Below are 18,561 nucleotides of genomic sequence, written 5' to 3' on the forward strand. Positions count from 1 at the left end.
CCGGCCCACGCTGCGCCTGGGCTGGGACTGGTCCCGCCGGCGCAGGGTAGCAGGAAACTCTCCGCACACTCACCGGACCTGGGCTAGGACTGGGCATTGACAGTCTTATGGAAAACCCACTACTATTATGGACTGTTGGATTATATTGGGATATTTTGCTGAATTCATGCACCTACAGTATTTAAATGACAATGGAATGCCCTTCTCTGACAAAACTAACCAAAAAAAGGGAGATACAAATGAATGACCATTTTGTATCTGTATACTCAAAATAGTTAGGATAGATATATAGCTCCATTCTCTTAATTCAATAAATAGAGAGGTTTGTTCTAATAGTGTTTGAGACAGGATATCAGGTCTGCATCTTGTACAATGAATAACCACTAAGACAACAATATGCAATGTATTAATTACTGAAAATGTACTAGTAATAGGTTGTGAAACTGTCTCATTGCTATTTGTTTCTCAATAAAAATATTTTTTAAAAAACTACATTACTCTGAAAAAGGAGAGTGAAGAGGTTATCAGAAAATATCCCTTGTTCTTGGATAGGAAGAGCCAATATAGTGAAAATAGCCATACTTTCAAAACATATATACAGGACTGGAGAGATGGCTCAGTGGTCTAAAGCACCTACTTGGAACAAGCTTGGCAAAGCACAGGGACCGCGGTTCAATCCCCCAGCACCACATGCCAGCCAGCCACGCCCCCTGGTGGGCGGAGCTGGACACACACACACACACACACACACACAATAAATAAATGTTAAAAAAAATTAAAAAAAAAACCATATATACAGATGCAATCAAAATTCCACCAGCATATCTCACAGGATTAGAAGAAACAATCCTAAAATTCATTTGGAACCAGAAGAGACCTAGAATAGCAAAGTCAATTCTGGGCAAGAAAGGAAGAGCAGGAGACATCACAATCCCTGACTTGAAATTATACTATAAAGCTACTGTGATAAAAGCAGCATGATAATGGAAAAAAGAGACCTGAAGATGAATAGAACAAATGAGAAGATACAGAAACAACTCCAGATGTACTCATCCACCTTATCTTTTAAAAAATCATTTATTTATTTGGTACAGGGTCTCACCACACAGCTTGGACTCGTAGTGATCCTCCTGTCTCAGCCTCACCAGCACTGGGATTACAGGCACATGCCACTGTGCCCAGATTTGGTAGTTGACTCATCTCGGAGCCGGGATGTTATGTGGTACCAGGGATTGAACCTAGGTCATTGTGCTAACCAGGCCAGGCACTTAGACCGCTGAACTATCTCCCCAGCCCTTCAGCCACCTTATCTTTGACAAAGGTGTCAAATACATCCACTGGAAGATAGCTTCTTTAATAAGTAGTGCTGGAAACACTGGCTGTGCATATGCCAAAGATTAAAGTTGGACCCATAGGTTTCACCATGCACTAAACTAAATTCAAAATGGATCAAACATCTAAATATTAAAATAGAAACATTAAATCTGCTGGAAGATAGAATAGGTAAGTGTTGCAGGTGGCTCAGAGCTGGGAGAAGAGCGACAGCAAGAACGGATGTAATTGGCCACAGGAGTCTCAAAAGTCTTGTCTGTCTGAGCCCCAAACTGAGCATGCACGGCATATTTATTAAAAAGCTTAGAAAGTAACAATCATTGACAAAGGGAAAGGTACAGGAAGCCCTCTGAATCATGAGATCCTGATCAGTCACATACTGCAGTTATCCTAAAACTTTAAAGTGCACATTTCCTCCTCTGATCTCTTAAGACAATTCTGAGAAAACAGGATTGTTCTGTCCCAACAGCTTGCTGCCAGGTGAACATCCTCTTCTTTGTTTTCCCTGAATTTTGTCCTCAGAAAGTTTATCATGAATCGTACAGCAGGTAAGACTCTTGAAGACACTGGTGTAGGCAAAGACTTTATGAACAAAACCCCAGTCACACAGGAACTATCCCAAAGAATCAACATCCAGCATCTCTTGTTATGTAAAAAGCTTTGCACAGCAAGAGAAACCACTAATGGAGTAAAGAGACAACCTAGGATGTGGGAGAAAATGTTTGCCATGGTGACATATAAAGAACTCAGAAAATTCAGACTTCTCAAGTTTAAAGACCCAATCCAAAAATGGGTATCTGAGATGAGCACACGCTTCTCAGATGAAGATAAACAGCAAATAAACACATGAAAAAAATTTGAAATCACTGGGCATTCGAGAGATGCAAATTAAAATAACACTAAGATGCCATCTCAGTCTGGAAGGAATGGCTGTCATCAAGAAATCGACCAATAACACATGCTTGGGGAGCAAGCTGCGAGGAAAAGGGAACCTTATTCCATTGTTGGTAGAAGTGTAGACTGGTGTAAACACCATAGAAGTCAGAGTGGCAATTTCTTACAAAAAAAACCTAATTTTGGAGGTCCCATTTGACCTAGCTAATCCCCTGCTGTGTATTTTCCCAGAAGAATTAAAAACATTGTACCACAGTGATGTTTGTGCATACATGTTTATAGCAACACAATTTGTAACAGCTAGATCCTCGAAACAACTCAAATGCCTAAGAAACGAGGAATGGATAAAAGAGACGTGGTCTTTTTATGCAATGGAGTACTACTTAGTCATAAAGAAGGATAAACCGGAGACTTTCATAAGTACATAGATGCCACTTGAGACTATACTCGTGAGTGAGATCAGACTCACATGTGTAAGCATCATATTGTTTCCTAGTGTGAGAAGCTGAAAGAGTAAGATCCAAAATGTATGATACATATTGTAAAATGGGAAGAAACTATTCAAAAGGAAAGAGAAACTGGGATGAGAGAAAGGAAAAAGGAAAGGAAAAGCATATATATATGTAGTTAAGAAAATTATACTACTCATTTCTCTTGGTTCATTGAAAAGTTTGTGCTAATATTTGGACAATTAAATGTCCATATCTTATGTTCTGAATATAAATATAATATGCAGTGTATTAATCATTACTACCCTCCTATTATCTTGTTTTGAATTTTTTTTTCTCTTTAAGAATCCACCTGCTAGGGCTGGCCATATAGCTCAGTGGACTAAAGCACCTGCTTAGGCAGAGCACAGCAGCCGGGGTTCGATCCCTGGTGTGCTGTGCTGGCCCTGCCCCTGGGGCACACTGAGACGGCGATTGAGACTGGGCATGATGGCACACACCTGCCATCCCAGTGCTTGGGAGGCTGAAAACAGGAGGATCACTATGAGTCGGATCTATGTAGTGAGACCCTGTAGGCCCTATCCTAAATACATTTAAAAAAAAAAAAAAAAAAGAGTAAAGAAAGCTGCCTGCAAGTCCAGAGCATCTCTCAGGAGCAACCTGGGTAGCCTGTGTGTTGGGGAGCCTCTGTCTGCCTCCAGAGGCCTTTCCTGCTTGTTTGCTTGTGTTCTAGAAGCTGAGCAAGGAAACGGGGCAGGGTGCGTCTGTCCCTTGAGCTCCCCGCCCCGTTTTTGGTACGACCTCCAGGCCTTTATTCTGCCTCAGACCTCTGGTCCCATAATCCCAGCTTTATGCTCTCCAGGAATGCCCTTCTCTTGTTTCTCCTGGGGGAGACAGTGGTCTCCAGAGCATGAGGTGGGGGACATAGCTTCCCAGGAGTCTTACTGCCCACTCTTGTTGTACACATCAGCCCGTTCAGCTATAGTACTCGTCTTATGAGGATTCATGGTGGACAGCTGTTGAGTATGGACTGGTGGTATAGCTCCGTGGCAGAGCACTTGCCTACATGTGTGGTACCCTGGGTTTGATTCCCACCACCCGTGCAAATGGGTGGTGGAAGTCAGGTGACTCAGCAGCCTTTCCCCTAGTGAGTTTGGGCCTATGAGGTCAGTTAATATGAGCTGGGTCCCAGCTTCCTGTTTTCTATAGAGGTTTTTATACTAGGGATTCAACTGAGGACCTTGTGCGTGCCAGGCAGGTGCTTATGCCACTGAACTATCTCTCCCACCCGAGCTGCCCCAGTTATGTTGCTGTTGTCTCTTGTCTCTCATTCAAACTGCTCTTGGAGATTTATGTCCTTTAAAAAATCTCCTTACTGAAGTTATGGTGGAATTTCTGGAGAGAGAAAAACTAGATGCACAACCCAGAACTGAGCAGGATTCTCAGCAGGGACAGGACAGTGCCCCAGGTGGGAATGTCCAAGTGGAAGGAGTGCTCAGAAGAGGCAGTGGGCTGGACTTAAGGGATCCAGAAAGCTGAGGAATGACAGAGATAGGGCTTGAAAGCAGGTTGGAGGACCTGGAAGAGACAAGAGTCTTTCTTGTGGAGAGTGGGAAACTGCAGAAGGTTTTTAAGAAGAGTGACTTCATCCCTGTGTTGAGGGCTGCTGTTAGTGAGGTGGACATGGGGATGGGGCTCATATCCTGATTGGCCAGGAGGCTTTTATAGTAGCTTAGGTAGTCAGAAGTGGGTAATGGATGGCATAGTGGGACTGGAAGGAGGGAAGGATGTGAGGGGATTAGGAGGTGAAACTGCGGGGCTTCTGGAGCTGGAGCTGGAGCTGACCCCATATCTTGGGGTGTGGGGGTGACAGGAGATATCTTAGTTGATCTTGTGTGTGGTATTTGGGCAGAGTGTGAGGAGAGAGGAAGGGGAAGAACAACATTTGGCAGGTACATCAGAAAGCCGTGGTTTTAAACCCTCACACATCAGCTTGCAATTCCTTTGCTGATAGAGCAAGAGGGAGGGAGCTAGAGGTGCCAAGGGGGGAGGAACAAGGAAATTAGTCCCTTAGAAGACAGGAAAATAACTTTCAAGTTGTTAATGTGAGTATCAAAAGAATTTTTATTTTGATTTGTGTATAGGTTAATTAGTGCTGCCAAATGGTTTCCAAACTGCCTTTAGATATTGACAGAGTGCCTGCTTCCTTTCTTCCTGGGCTCCTCCTCATGTTCTGACCAAATTAAACCCTCTATACACTAGGCCCTTAAAAAAGAAAAAGCCTCTGTATTTGATTCTATAGCTAAAGAGAAAGTAGACAAGGGCACTGTTCACTGGACAACCCCCCAACTTCCTGTCTCCTAGCAGACTCTGGGACACATGTGTTTTGTCAGCAGTGGCTCTTGGGAGGTGAGGAGAGGGCCCTTATTGTAGCATTTGCCAGTTTCTGTGGTATAAATGTGCCTTGTGACCAATTTTATGTCGCCAAATGATGCCACCAAGCACGGAGCTGCAAAGAAGGGTACACTTGCACTTGGGCCAGCAGGAGTAGTGGAGCCATAGGAGGTGGCCCTGGTGTATCCCCATCTGTGGGACAGGGTGGGGAGTTGGACCTCATCCTTGAGATGATCTTGTTCTGAGTGAGGGGTTTATTGGACAAATTTGTTTCAGAGCATTATCTGGGCAAACAAGAGATCAACCCTCTGGTGGAATCTCTGCTGCCTTTGCCTGTCCTTGCCCCACCTGGCACCCTCTGATCAGCAGCAGATCCCACATTTGAACTGAACTGTACTCCCAATAAGAAAAGCTGCCCCTGATAATAAAGGTAGATTTTGTGTCAAGCACTATTTGAAGAACATGTACGTGCCTCAGCCAGTCAGTCTCTAGAACAACCTGCTGAGGTGGTTGTTTGCTCTGATTGTACAGATTAGACTGAGGCCCAGAAGTCAAGCACCTTGCCCAGTCTGTGGAGCACTGATCTGAACTCAGGCAGTTTGACTCTTGTTCTTTGTTTTCTTTTGTTTTTGGTGGAACCAGGGATTGAACTCAGGACCTTGCGCTTGCCAGGCAAGCACTCATTCTACTGAGCTATCTCTCCAGCCCCAGCTTGACTCTTGTGATCTTTTCTTTTCTATTTTTTTTTAAATAGATACAGGGTCTCACTATGCAGCTCAGACTCATAGTGATCTTCCTGTTTCAGCCTCCCCAGCACTGGGATTGCAGGCATGCACAACCATACCCCGTGTGGTGCACCTGAGGATTGAACTCTGGATCTTGCACTTGCCAGGCAGGTGCCTAGACCACCAAGCCATCTCCCCAGCCTGGACTCTTATGATCTTAACCACTGGGTTTTCTCTGTCCTATTTTAACAGCTGAGAATTCTTTTCACCCATTTCTTTCTCTGAAAGTCCTACCAGGAGCACAGCTCTGCTGGCTCATTAGGATTGCCAGATAAAAGAGAGGGTGCCCAGTGAGATTTAAACTTCATATAAACAACAAATAATTTTGTGATATGAGAGTGCCCCAGTATTGTATGGAATACACTTCCATTGAATGTTTTATTGTTGTCTGTCTAGAATTCAGGTTGGAATCAAGTGGTTTGCATTTTAATTTGCTGATGCTGGCAGCATCTGTACCTGTTTCTGGCTTGGGAAGAATGGGGAACTGGGAGAATAGTTTGACAGTTTGGCTGCTCCCATTTCTCTGATCGAATTGTGCTACAAACCTCTGATTCCTGGAGCATTTTAAACGAGAACACACTTAACATCTAAATGTGCTTGACTTACACATTTTTCCTCTAAAGAAAGAATACTAAAATAGCATTGTGTAGAATGCGCCAGAATACACACTGAGAACTGCTTTATGTCCCTTCTTCATGGTTAGGTAATCCCAACAGGACTCTTAAGAAGTCACTTAGACAGTCAGTCTGACCTTTTGCTATTCCAGAAAAATCACTTGACCTAAACCCACTCATTCAGAAAACTAAGTTCTTTTCACCTACCTCAAAGGAAAACATCAGCACTCTTCTAGTCTATCTTTTGTTGATTAGACTGACCAGATATTTTTCTGAAAGTTGAAATGCAGTCATTGTGAGTGCAGCTTGACTTTATTATTCTGAGCTCTCAGAGCAGCTGTGGTGACAGGGAGCTTGGATGTCAGTGGGAAGTTGCGCCCTTTGCCTGTGAATCTGTCTTGGGCTGCTTCTTGGTTCCATTGGGTTTACCTCCTGCAGTGTGGCATCAGTGACTCATGTCTGGGACAAGTCAGCCTGAAAAGCTATTTGTCATTCAGGGCCTTGGCGGGTCAGTGTGTTCAGTGACATCCCAAGACCAGATAAGGGCATATTTCACAACTATGATTGTGCCAGAAAGTCTGGATGTTCAGGTCTCAGGAAGGAGGCTCTTCTTCAGCTCAAGGCTCATCTCTAATCTGAGCCCAGAGCCGCCTTCCTTCCTAGACACGCTCCCTTTCTCATCCTGTCCCTCTGTCCTTCAGCCTCTGCTTCCTTTATGGCTTCTTCCTCTCCCTGCTACACATCCTGCACGCAGGCTATCTGCCATGTGTGTCATGGAGAATGGAGTCATGTCAGGAATACACAGCATTTTTTCTAACTCAGTAAGGAAAAGACATCCAGATCAGGAAAAATGGGGAGGTGAGCTGAGCAGGGGTCCACCCAAGAGAAAACCTAAAAATATGTCCATGAGACTATCTCCAACTTGACTAGTAGCTCGGGAGCTGGAAATTAAAGGAAGATACTTATACCCATAAGATTGATGGAAGTCAAGCTCTCATGATGTAAGAGTTGAAAATGATGCTGGGAAAGAGAAGTTTTGTTGTCATTTAAGGAGTGGCTGTGCAAATTGTTAGGACAACTACTTTGGTGAGAGGTTGGCAATATTAACTCTGAAAGTATGCCTGTTGTCTACTGCAGCAGTTCCCATTCTTAGGTCTGTGTCCTAGAAAATTTCTTGTATATCTTTTATATGGGGTCAAGGTTATTCATTTTTAATGTTTTTCCCCTAGTACTGGGGATTAGGCCTCTACTAGGCAATACTGTACTGTACCGCTGAGCTATATCTCCAGTTCTTTTTATTTTTGAGGTAGGATTTCACTAAGTTGCCTGAGCTGGCCATGAATTTGTGATCCTCCTGCCTCAGCTTTCTAAATAGCTGGGATTATAGGTGTGTGCCTCGCTCCAAATTCTTTGTTTTCTTAGATAGGGTCTCTATATAGTTCAGGCTGAATCCCTTGAATTTGGGATTCATCTGACTCAGTCTTCCAAGTTCAGGGATTACATATGCTTATAATTAGCTTTTTGTTATGACTGTTTTTGATCATCCACAAAAGCAGAGCAAATAGTATAATGCATTCTATGTACCTGTCACCCAACATCAACGATTACAGTTTTGCCAATTATACAGCATGGTTCTTAACAGCTAAAAATTAAAAACAACTGACAGTATTGTTATCACCATAGTCTGTGTAGTGCTTAGACCCAGTGTTTCATAAACAGCAGTTATGTACTCCTTACCTTCCTGGAGGAAGTCCTAGATCAAGGAGCCTGATGAGGGCCTACTTTCTAGTTCACAGATTATGCCCTCAGAGGGCCAAGAGGAAAAAAATTTTTTTTTTTTTTTTTTTTTTTTTTTGAGACAGGGTCTCATTATATAGTTCAGTCTGCCCTGAACTGACTCCATATGCCTGACTGGCCTCAACTCAAGGCAGTCCTCCTGTCCAGGCTTCCAAATACAGGGGTTACAGGTGTGCACCACTATGCCCAGCTTGACCAGGGGGATTCTATGGAATGTGTTTGATAAGGACTTTACTCTCATTCAAGAGGGTTCCACCCCATGACTGAATCACCTCCCAAAAGGCCTGACTTTCCAACATCATCACCTTGGGTGTAGGATCTCCATATGTGAATTTGAGGGGAGAGTTGTAGAATAATCAGTATCAGTCAGTCATTTGGGCCTCCTAACAAAGGTGCTATATATAATCCAATCATATATTGCCATTAAAATTAAGCTAAAAATGAAAAAGAAGGGGAAGGGATATAGTTCAGTAGTAGAACACAACATTTGTATAGCCTTCAATTTGAATCTCCAGCACTACAAAGAAGTGCAACTTTTAAAAGCAAAGAAATAAAGTTAATGAACTGGATCTAATATACTAACATAGATAGATTTCAGATTGGGTTGAAAATGAGTTTTAAAGTGGCTATATCATTCATGAAGAAATTAAAGCACAAAGTCATGCGTCCACACATATCTGATCTGTGTGAAATAAAGGCGAAAGAGGCAGCATCTCTGATTTGTGGTGGCCACTGGGGAGAGGAGGACAAGGAGGAAGAGGAGGAAAAGGAGGAAGAGGAGGAGAAGGATGTGTAGGTGCAGGAACGGGATTAAGAAAAGCCATATAGTAACCAGGTGCTTGTAGAATGGGTCCCCCCTTTTTATTTTATTTAATTTTTGAGACAGGATCTCACTGTGTAGTTGAGGCTGGCCTTGAGTTCATTATGTAGCCCCGGTTTGCCTTGAACTCACTGTGATCCTTCTGCCTCAGCCTCCCAAGTGCTGGGATTACAGACATGTGCCACTATGCCCAGGTCCCTTTCGTTAAATTTGACTTTTATTTTATCTGCGTAATACATGTGGACACTTCTGAAAGTCAGACTATGCCACAGGTTTATAGTCCCTCAGTGTGCTGTCTCCCCACACTGTCCTGCTCTGTCCCTGGACCAGCTCTTTCATCACCTCCTCCTTCTAGGCACATTCTACTGTTTGCTGGCCTCTTCTTAGAGAAGTTCAGCTCAATTTTACTCCCCCCACTCCAGACATGTAGCCTTTTCTCTCTCTTTGTCTTCTAGCATGGTTAAGTACATTTTCCAGTTTCACATGATTTTAATCAAGTAAATAGTCACATCTGAAAACAGACTGTACTATGGTAGCGTTTTCTTGTCTAACTTCTCATTTTCTTGGAGTCGATATTTGCCTCGTTCCTCCATCCCAGTAAACAAGCGGACTGTATATTGCCCTCTCTTTTCCATACTTTCAGAGACATCAGCTGAGCTGCCTTTTTGCACTAACCCCTCTGGAGCCCCTGTCCACTGGAGCTTCCTGTGTCTGCCGCCATGCAGCCTGGGACTTCTGCACCTTTACCTTGCTGCTGGGCGTTCATTCGCCACCTCTGTGCTGGCTGCAGACGCCTGGACTTGTGTCTTCCTCGTTCTTGACTTATTGACTCCTTTTTATTAGTGCTCACCTCGAGGCTTCCCAGCTCACCAGGACTTTGGGAGGTAAGCCTGCCAAGGCCAGACATGTCCGAGGATATCTGTACATCCCAGATACTGATTGTGGATAGTCTACATGAGTAGATGATTACAGGTTGGAAACTATTTTTCCTTCAAAAGTTGGAAGACATTGTTCCAGTGACTTTGGGCTCCGTATCATTGTTAAAGATCTTTTTTTTTTTTTCTTGTTCTAAAGTGTGGGAGGCCAATATATGACCCCAAGGATATCCACCTTCTAATTCAGATGTTACCTTATAAGAAAAAAAGGCCTCTGCAGATGTGATTAAGGATCTTGACGTAGGATGATTACCCATATGGCCCTGCATGCCGTCACAGGTGTGCTTAGAAGGCAGAGACGTGCACTGAGGTGATGTGGAGACAGGCAGCCACCCAAGCTGTGAGGCTGTAGGTCAAGAAGTCTCATCAGCCACTGTCAGCTGGGGTGGGGTGGGGGGGCGATAGTGGGTCCTGCCCAGGGCTCCAGAGGAAGCGTAGTCTTTTCCATGCCTGGATTTCTAGCCCCTAAGACTCCTGCTGGATTTCTGGCCTTTAAACTGAAGGAGGACATAGCCCTATCGTTTTAAGCCCCAAGTTTTGTGGTCATTTGTTGCAGTAGCAACAGGAAATGAACACAGGAAGCTTTCCCAGTCCTTTTTGATGGGGTTCCTTTGGCATCACTCTGGGCTTTCAGAGCCCATGTGTCCTTCAGCCCCTCGAGACTCGGGGCATGGTTCTTCCTCTGGTTTTCTGCTCTCTTTTTCTGGGAGTCCCAGAGCTGGGTAGTGGACTCACTGGACTAAGTCCGTCTCAATTACTCTTATCATGTTGCTGGGACAAAATACTCAACACCCAAAATGAAGGAAGGAAAGGTTTATTCAGCTCACAGTTAGTGGAGGATTCAGTCCATATTCAGCTGGCTCCAAGGCAGAGTGGTACATGGCAGAGAGCAACCTTTCATGGCCGTGGCAGAGACCAGAAGGGCAGGAGCAGTGGCAAAAATGGCAACAGAGAGCAAGTCTGTCTCCGTTCCATTGCAGTCAGGCTGTCTGCCCCAGGCTGGTGTAGTGCTCACACCCATAATCCCAGTGGATCATGAGTTAATCACAAACTGTAGAAGTCCCCGCCCCATGACTGCGTGAAGCTTTGAGGGGGGATATAACCAGACACAAACTGTAACCGTCTCTTACTTTCTTTTCTCTTATTTTTGTTAGGTTAGTCTTTCTGGGTCATGTCCTGAACTACCTTGTAATTCTTTTATTTGTTATGTTTTAAAATTTCTGCATCTCTATTTTTAATTTCCTAGAGCTCTTTCTTGTTGCCTTTTTAAAATAACCTCCGCCTCTTACTTAATGGTTGCAATAGCTTTTCATATTTCTCTGAGGAGATTAATTATAGTTTTCTAAGTGTCTGCTTTCTGTATTACTTTTCAGAGTTCTCTTTAAAAAACAATCCCAATTTGTTTTGGTGATTTAAATTTTTTTTTCCTTAAATAATTGGTGGTGTTTGGCTGGTCATTTGTATCCCTGCATGTGACACCAGAGGATACAGGGAGGTCTTGGGGGATGGACTTTGTCTGACATTTTCTTGGGGGTCCATCAAATGTCAGCACTACAGGCAGGCTGGCTGGCTTGCTTCTGTCTTTCTTTCTTTCTTTCTTTCTTTCTTTCTTTCTTTCTTTCTTTCTTATGTATTTGGTACAGGGTTTCACTGCACAGATCAGACTCATAGTGATCCTCCTGTTTTCAGCCTCCCCAGTGCTGAGATTACAGGTGTGCACCACCACGCCAGGATGGCATTGCAGCTCAGCGTGCCTGAGGGGCAGGGCTGGCATGGCATGCTGTACCAGGGATCAAACTCTGTTCCCTGTACTTGCCTAAGCAGGCACTCAGTCTACTGAGCTATCTCGCCAGCCCTAGCACTACAGGTTTTCTGTCTTGGCCTGCTGGTTTCTATATCAGTCAGCTTTCTGTCATGATAACTAAAACCTGAGATAATCTCATAAAGATAAGAGATTTATTTTGGTTTACAGTCATGAAGGTTCCAGTCCATAGTTAGGCGGCCCTGTTGCTTTTGGGCCTGTGTTGAGGTAGCACATCATAGTGGGAGCCCATGGCAGAAACATTCCTCTCCTGGCTGGCAAGAGAAACAGGGAAAGAATGAAGGGTCCCACAGCCCTCTTTAAGGGCACACCTCTAGTGTACTGAAGGGTACACTGCACTGACCTAAAGTTCTTACACCTGGCTCTACTCCTAAAGGTTGCACTGTCTCCCAGTAGTGCCACACTGGGGAGACACCCAAGACCAGACGATGGCATGTTTCTAGAGAGCAATCTTCTGTTTTGCTGTCTCGAGGGAGCTTGGGGACTGCCCTGTGCAGCCAAGAGGTTGCTCCTTGTTCTCTGGGGATGGTATGGTGCCTTGCTGCCCAGGCCTGGCCTGGTCTCTGAGCCTGCAGCCTCGAGGGACCAAGTCTCCTGTCTTCTGAAAGTACCATTGTGTGAATACTGATGAGGAGGTATGCACCATCTCTGCTGTTTTCCAGTAGTGTGCTTCTGCAAGAGAATACTTGTTCCACCAGTCAGATCCCAGAGGTCGAGGGGGAGGAGGAGGGAGAGGAGGAGGAGGGGAAGGAGTAGGAAGAGGGGGAGGAGGAGGAGGAGGAGGCCTCCCATTTCATTTTTCCACCTCCACCCTTCTCATTGCTGGTCAACTACCAGCCCCATCAGGTACATTTTTCGACAACGACGACGACAATGACAACATTGTCACAGGGGTGATTGAGAAATTTAGCTCAGATCCACATGGCTATATCCAGGAGCCAAGAGTGTTTGCTGTTGCTGTCATTGCAATGGGGACTGTAGTGGGGTCCCCAGATATGTGATGGAGAAGGGAATGGGGATCTGACTTCCTCAGACTTTAACCTGCCTCAGGTTTGCAGCCCACCCCTCACTTCCACCCTTTGAACAACGCCCCCTTTCCCCTGGTGGTTGTAGCTGGGATTCCCTGTTGGGCACAGCCTCCCATTTCATTTTTCCACCTCCACCCTTCTCATTGCTGGTCAACTACCAGCCCCATCAGGTACATTTTTCTTAACCTCTGTCTGCTGCAGTTGGCTTTCCAACTCTTTTGTCTTTGTAGTTTCTGCTGTTTAAAAAGGAAATTCCCTCACTGATGTTTTAGTGGGATGTCACAGGGGAATGGAAACAAATCCTTGTGTTTGATCCACTACATTTCACTAGATGTATGTAGTGTTTCATTAAAAAAAAGAAAACTCATTGAGCCCTCTAGTTCACCCTGCCTTTCTCTTTTGCCAGGAACTTTCTAAAAGTTCTTATCCAAACTTTGGGCAATTCGAGACAGACTTCCTCATCTTTGAGCTCACTCCTGTCTTCCTGTCTCCCTCTTCCCTGCCTCGGGCCACAGGGAGCTCTCTGTTAGTCTTTTTCTTAGCAGCCTGTGCTGCCTGTGTCTTCCTTGGAGCCCACTGCTCTCACGGCCACGCTCTGGCCAGGTGCTGTTAACCCCATTCCTTTGTGTCCTCCTTCCCCTGCCTGGTTTTTCCATAGCATCCTCTGACATTGAAAAAGCAGCTGTGCTCCTTGCTAGGAGTGTGAGCTCTTGACCTAGAGCCCAGCTGTCTGCCTGTAGGGCTTCCTGCCTCTCCTCACCATGCCGCCATTGCTCCCACTATCCCACATCTCCTCTCCTCTGCCTGTCCCTTCCTCAGTCATCCCTTCCTCCTCTCTACCAACTCCTTGTCCTCCTCTTCCTCCTCCTCTTTAAGATCTGTCCCTAGTGTCTTTCCCTCTGGAGGACTTCCTTGCTGGCTCAGCCCTGCTCTCGGAGCAGTTACAAGTGCTAGCTCGTCACTGTTCACTTCTTTCTGCTGCCACCCACTCAGCCTGCACTGGCTGATCAAAGTCCTAAATAGCTACATGCTCTGGAACAAGTGCTCTGGAACAACTACTGTGGCTGCAGCAGGGTCAGCTGATGAGAGAAGGCGACACTCGCACCCTCACGATGCTTCTGCCGCCCCAATTTCAGACTCTGCATGGGTCTTGACTGATTTGGGAAGCGCAGGGGTTCTGCTTCCCAGTGTCTACAGGAACAAAGCACCAACATGGGGTGGCTTAGAACAATAGCGACTCTTGACATACAGATCTGGAAGTTAGACATTGAAAATCGAGATGTTGTCAGGGCCATGCTCCCTCTGAGAACTATAGGGAAGCATTCTTCCTGAGCTCTTGTTTTTTTTTTTATTTTATTTATTTTTTATTTTATTTTATTGAGAAACAAATATCAATGAGATAGTTTCAAAACTGCTTAATAGGACAGTTTCAATAATTAATACATTGTACATTGTTTTCTTCTTAGTGGTTATCCATAGTACAAGATGCAGACAGAATATCCTGTCCAAACACTATTAGTACAAATCTTCCTTCTCATTGAATTAAGCGAAAGTAGCTGTATCTCTATCCTAACTATTCTCCATTTACATATACAAAATGGTCCTTCCTTTGTATCGCCTTTTTTTTGTTTAGTCCTGTCAGAAATGGGTATTCCATTGGCATCTAAATACTATACATGTGTGAATTCAGCAAAACAATCCAACACAGTCCAGCAGTCCACAATAGTAGTTTGTTATCCCCAGAAGTTGTTGACTTGAGCCTTTCACAGCTCAGCATATTAATATGGCTTTATTTTATATACCTCGTTTTTATACTTTTCTGCTGGATGGTTAAGACCAAGATAAAGCAAGACCTGTATAACAAGAAATGTAACTTTTGTATCTGATAAGGGCAGTCAAGTCCCCTCAGGATTTATCCTGTAACCCTATACCGTAGATTGCAGATCCTTTGTCAGTGTCAGCCATGTGGATGAGTCATGGCCATTTCTTGACCAATTTGTTCTCTGTGAAAGCCTGAGAGAATGTTTTCTCTCCATGTGACTCTCCTTAGGCACACTCTACGTCATCGATCACATTGCTCTGTGGCCCCATAATCTCCTTGATCAGAAAATTTGGGACACAACTGAGTTACATGATGTTACAGTACAGGTTCTCCTATGTCCTGAGCCTTCACTGACCTTGAAAGGCTATAGTCAAATTATTGGCTGACCTTGCAGCCCTTCTATTTCTCTAATTTTTGGTCTGCAAACTTAGCTTGTTAACCCTCCAGAAGAGAAGCTTATTATTACCTTACATCTTATGCAGTTGGGTTTAACTTCACTATCTGTCTGAATATCAAACATCTTAGACATAACATTGATATGTTAAACATTAAGTCCCTATAGAATATGGAGATAAAAATTTAAAAAATGAAAAATATTTAAAGACTGTGAATAAACAATTACATATTTTTACACAGAAATTTAGAAATTAACCATATACAGCTTTGTAGCAGGACAGTCCTGTGACATTTTTTTTCTTGTCTTTTTTCATTTGTTACCCATTTTAAAAAAAACAAACTTTTACTAGTGAGACAGTATGGTAATAATTGGTATGTCATGACAAGAAGTACGTATTTAGAAGACCAGAATGATAGGTATTCCAAGTGTGACCCTTCTATTACACATTGCTATCTTCAGTGCAGTTGCTTAGTTTACAGGTATCAGCATGTATAGTTAGTCAGGGTGAGAATCCTACCAATTAACTGCTAACTTCAAAAACCTGCTGATGTTTCTCAGGATCATTGCCTTGTCCATCTTGTGTGTATAAATGTATGGCTTTGTCCCTGTCCTGTTTCTCAGCTTTTCTTCTTGCCCTCTCCTCGTTGTCCAATCCTCAAGTTCTCGCTTTCCTTTTAATTGTGTTATACCTTTCTATTTGTATGTCTGCATTTGAGTTCTTATACTAGGGAGACTATACAATATTTACACATGTGGGTCTGGTTTATTTCACTTATGAGTGTATCTTCAAGTGGCATCCACTTAGATATGAAGGCTTCGAGTTTATCATTCTTTATAGCTGAGTAATACTCCATTGTATAAAAATACCACATCTTTTTCAACCATTCCTCATGTGACAGGCATCTTGGTTGTTTCCAAGATTCGGCTATCACAAATTGTACTGCTATAAACATAGGTACACATATATCACTATGATATGACATTTTCAGGTCCTCCGGGGAAATTCCCAGTAGGAGGATAGCTGGCTTGAATGGGATTTCCAGTCCTAGTTTCTTAAGGAGTCTCCACACTGATTTCTATAATGGTTGCACCAGTCTACATTCCCATCAGCAGTGGAGAAGGTTTCCCTTTTCCCCACAGCCTCTCCAACATTTGTTGTTGGTTGATTTCTTTATGATAGTCATTCTTTCTGGGGTGAGATGATATCTCAGTGTTGTTTTAATTTGCATTTCACAAATGGCTAGTGATGTGGAGCATTTTTCATATATTTATTCGCTTCTTTAATTTCGTCCTCTGAGAAGTATGTGTTCATCTCGGATGCTCATTTCTGGATTGGGTCTTTAAATTTAGGGTTCCTAATGTATTTTAGTTCTTTATAAATTCTAGAGAGCAGACCTTTGTCTGAGTCTTAGCTCTTGTAATGGCTGGCATTGCTAGCAACTGTGTCTTCCTGGGCTTAATGATGTATTATTCCAGGCACATGGTCATTTTCTCCCCATGTCTTGACATCTTCCTTTGTGTGTGTCTGTCACAATGTCCACATTTCCCCCTTTTATAAGGACATGGAGCACATGGGATTAGGGCTCACCTTAATCACACACACACACACACACACACACACACACACACATCACTTGAGTATCTTGGTAAAGAGCCCATTTCTAAATAAAGTCACACGTGGGGTACTGGGGCCAGGACTTCAACATATCTTTTTGAGTGGATACAATTCAATCCACAGCACAGGATGGAATCTGCTTGTCCTGAAGTCCCTCAGCTTTCTGAGTCCCTCTTCTCCAACCAGCACCCACTGCCTGCCACCTTGGAATGAAGGGAGAAGAGCGAGGGAGGGAGGGACAAGCCCTACGCAACTGCAGTGCGGCAGGGGGGACGAGGGTCAGGAAGCTCCTGGAACATGGGCAGATGTCTGTTGTGTCTGGTGGCTGTTTCATTGCAAAGCACGGTGCAGATATGTTTAGCATTGAGATTTCGGTGTCTCCAATCTCATCATGTCACTCAGTCCTGAGACTTGGTCTCTTGGGTCCCACCTGTAGGCTGTGTCTGGGTCCACGCTGGCTGCTTTGAGAAAGTACCATAGACTGAGCAGCTTATAAACATCAGAAGTTGACTTGTAACAGTTCTGGAGACTAGGAAGTCCAAGGTCAAGGTTTCAACATGTGGATTTGGGGGAGAGACAAACAGTCAGTCTGCCAAGTGCACTTTATGAACCTTGTCCTTTTGACCTTGTGTCCCATCAGCAGCAGGTTGGGCTCTAATCTGTGCATGGGGGATGCTGTTCTGTCCCATTGGCTTCTGTGTGCTGCTCCTAGGAAGGGCCATGCTTTTTAAAAACAAACAAACAAACAAACAAACATGTTTTTAGTACAGGGTCTACAGGGCCTCACTACATAGATTGGACTTGCAGTGATCCACCTATTTTCAGCCCCTCAAGCACTGGGATTACAGGCGCATGCCACCACGCCCAGTCTCAATTGTTGTCTCAGTGAGCCCCGGGAGTGGGGCTGGCACAGCTTGTGGTGCTGGGGATCGAACCCTGGTTCCTGTGCTCTGCCTAAGCAGGCACTTTAGTTCACTGAGCTATCTGGCCAGCCCAATAGGGCCATGCCTTTGAAATCTTTGTCTAAGTGCTCTACAGTATCTGTGTGTGATTCTTCGTAGCTTCACACCGGTATACAGACTCCTTGTATGGTATAGAGTGTTCAGTCACCAGACACTAACTTTGGTTTTGGGTGCTATGCAGAGTACTGGGGAGAAGGGTACAAAAAAACCACAGACCCTGTGCCTAGGTCCTCAGAGTACCTGAAAAGGGAGACAGGTGGGTCAGCAAGTGGTTGTGACATGAAGTCCTCCTTGCTGAGGACACAGAGGTGACCTCAGGGAGAGCTCCTTCAGCATAAGGAGAATGAGTGTAGCAAGGCCCATGACAGAGGGACATGGCTGCCTCAGGGGAGGTACTAGAACCAGCTGGGGAGATAGAGTGTCCAGGAAGGCAATCCTGGGCAGAGTCCTAAAGGATATGGAGAAATCAGGGCAAGTAACCTTCCCATGAGCCTTCCCTGTGTCAAGTGCATGTGCTAAGAGAAATTCTGTCCCTCCTTGCTCACCTGGCTGTGTGGGAGAGAGCTGTGAGTCCACAGTGTGGCTCCTTGCACCAGGGGGCAGTGTTTGTCCTGAGATTCTCACTGCCTCCCCTGGGGCTGATCTGGAGCAAACAGTTCCCTCAGCCCAGGATTGCCTTCCTGGACACTATCTCCCCAGCTGGTTCCAGTGCCTCCCATGAGGCAGCCATGTCCCTCTGTCATGGGCCTTGCTACACTCATTCTCCTTATGCTGAGGGGGTTCTCCCTGAGGTCACTTCTGTGACCCCAGCAAGGAGCACTTCATGTCACAACCACTTGCTGACCCACCTATCTCCCTTCTCAGATATTCTGAGGACCCTGTCTTCTTCCTTCCG

General features: G+C 44.6%; 1 protein-coding gene across 8 annotated transcripts in view; it reads left to right on the forward strand.

The window, feature by feature from the left end:
- Pc (pyruvate carboxylase) overlaps positions 1-18,561 on the forward strand; it is a 130,626-nt gene that overhangs the window by 78,415 nt on the left and 33,650 nt on the right. Inside the window, exon 2 of one of the 8 annotated variants that reach the window (XM_023710834.1) lies at positions 9,729-9,969. The exons of the other annotated variants lie outside the window; for them this stretch is intronic. The gene's annotated coding sequence lies outside the window, so the exon portion shown is untranslated. The remainder of the gene's footprint in view (positions 1-9,728; positions 9,970-18,561) is intronic. 8 annotated transcript variants of the gene reach the window in all.

Source organism: Octodon degus, unplaced genomic scaffold (assembly GCF_000260255.1).
Source record: "Octodon degus isolate 3935 unplaced genomic scaffold, OctDeg1.0 scaffold00018, whole genome shotgun sequence".
In the NCBI taxonomy this organism is placed as follows: Eukaryota; Metazoa; Chordata; class Mammalia; order Rodentia; family Octodontidae; genus Octodon; species Octodon degus.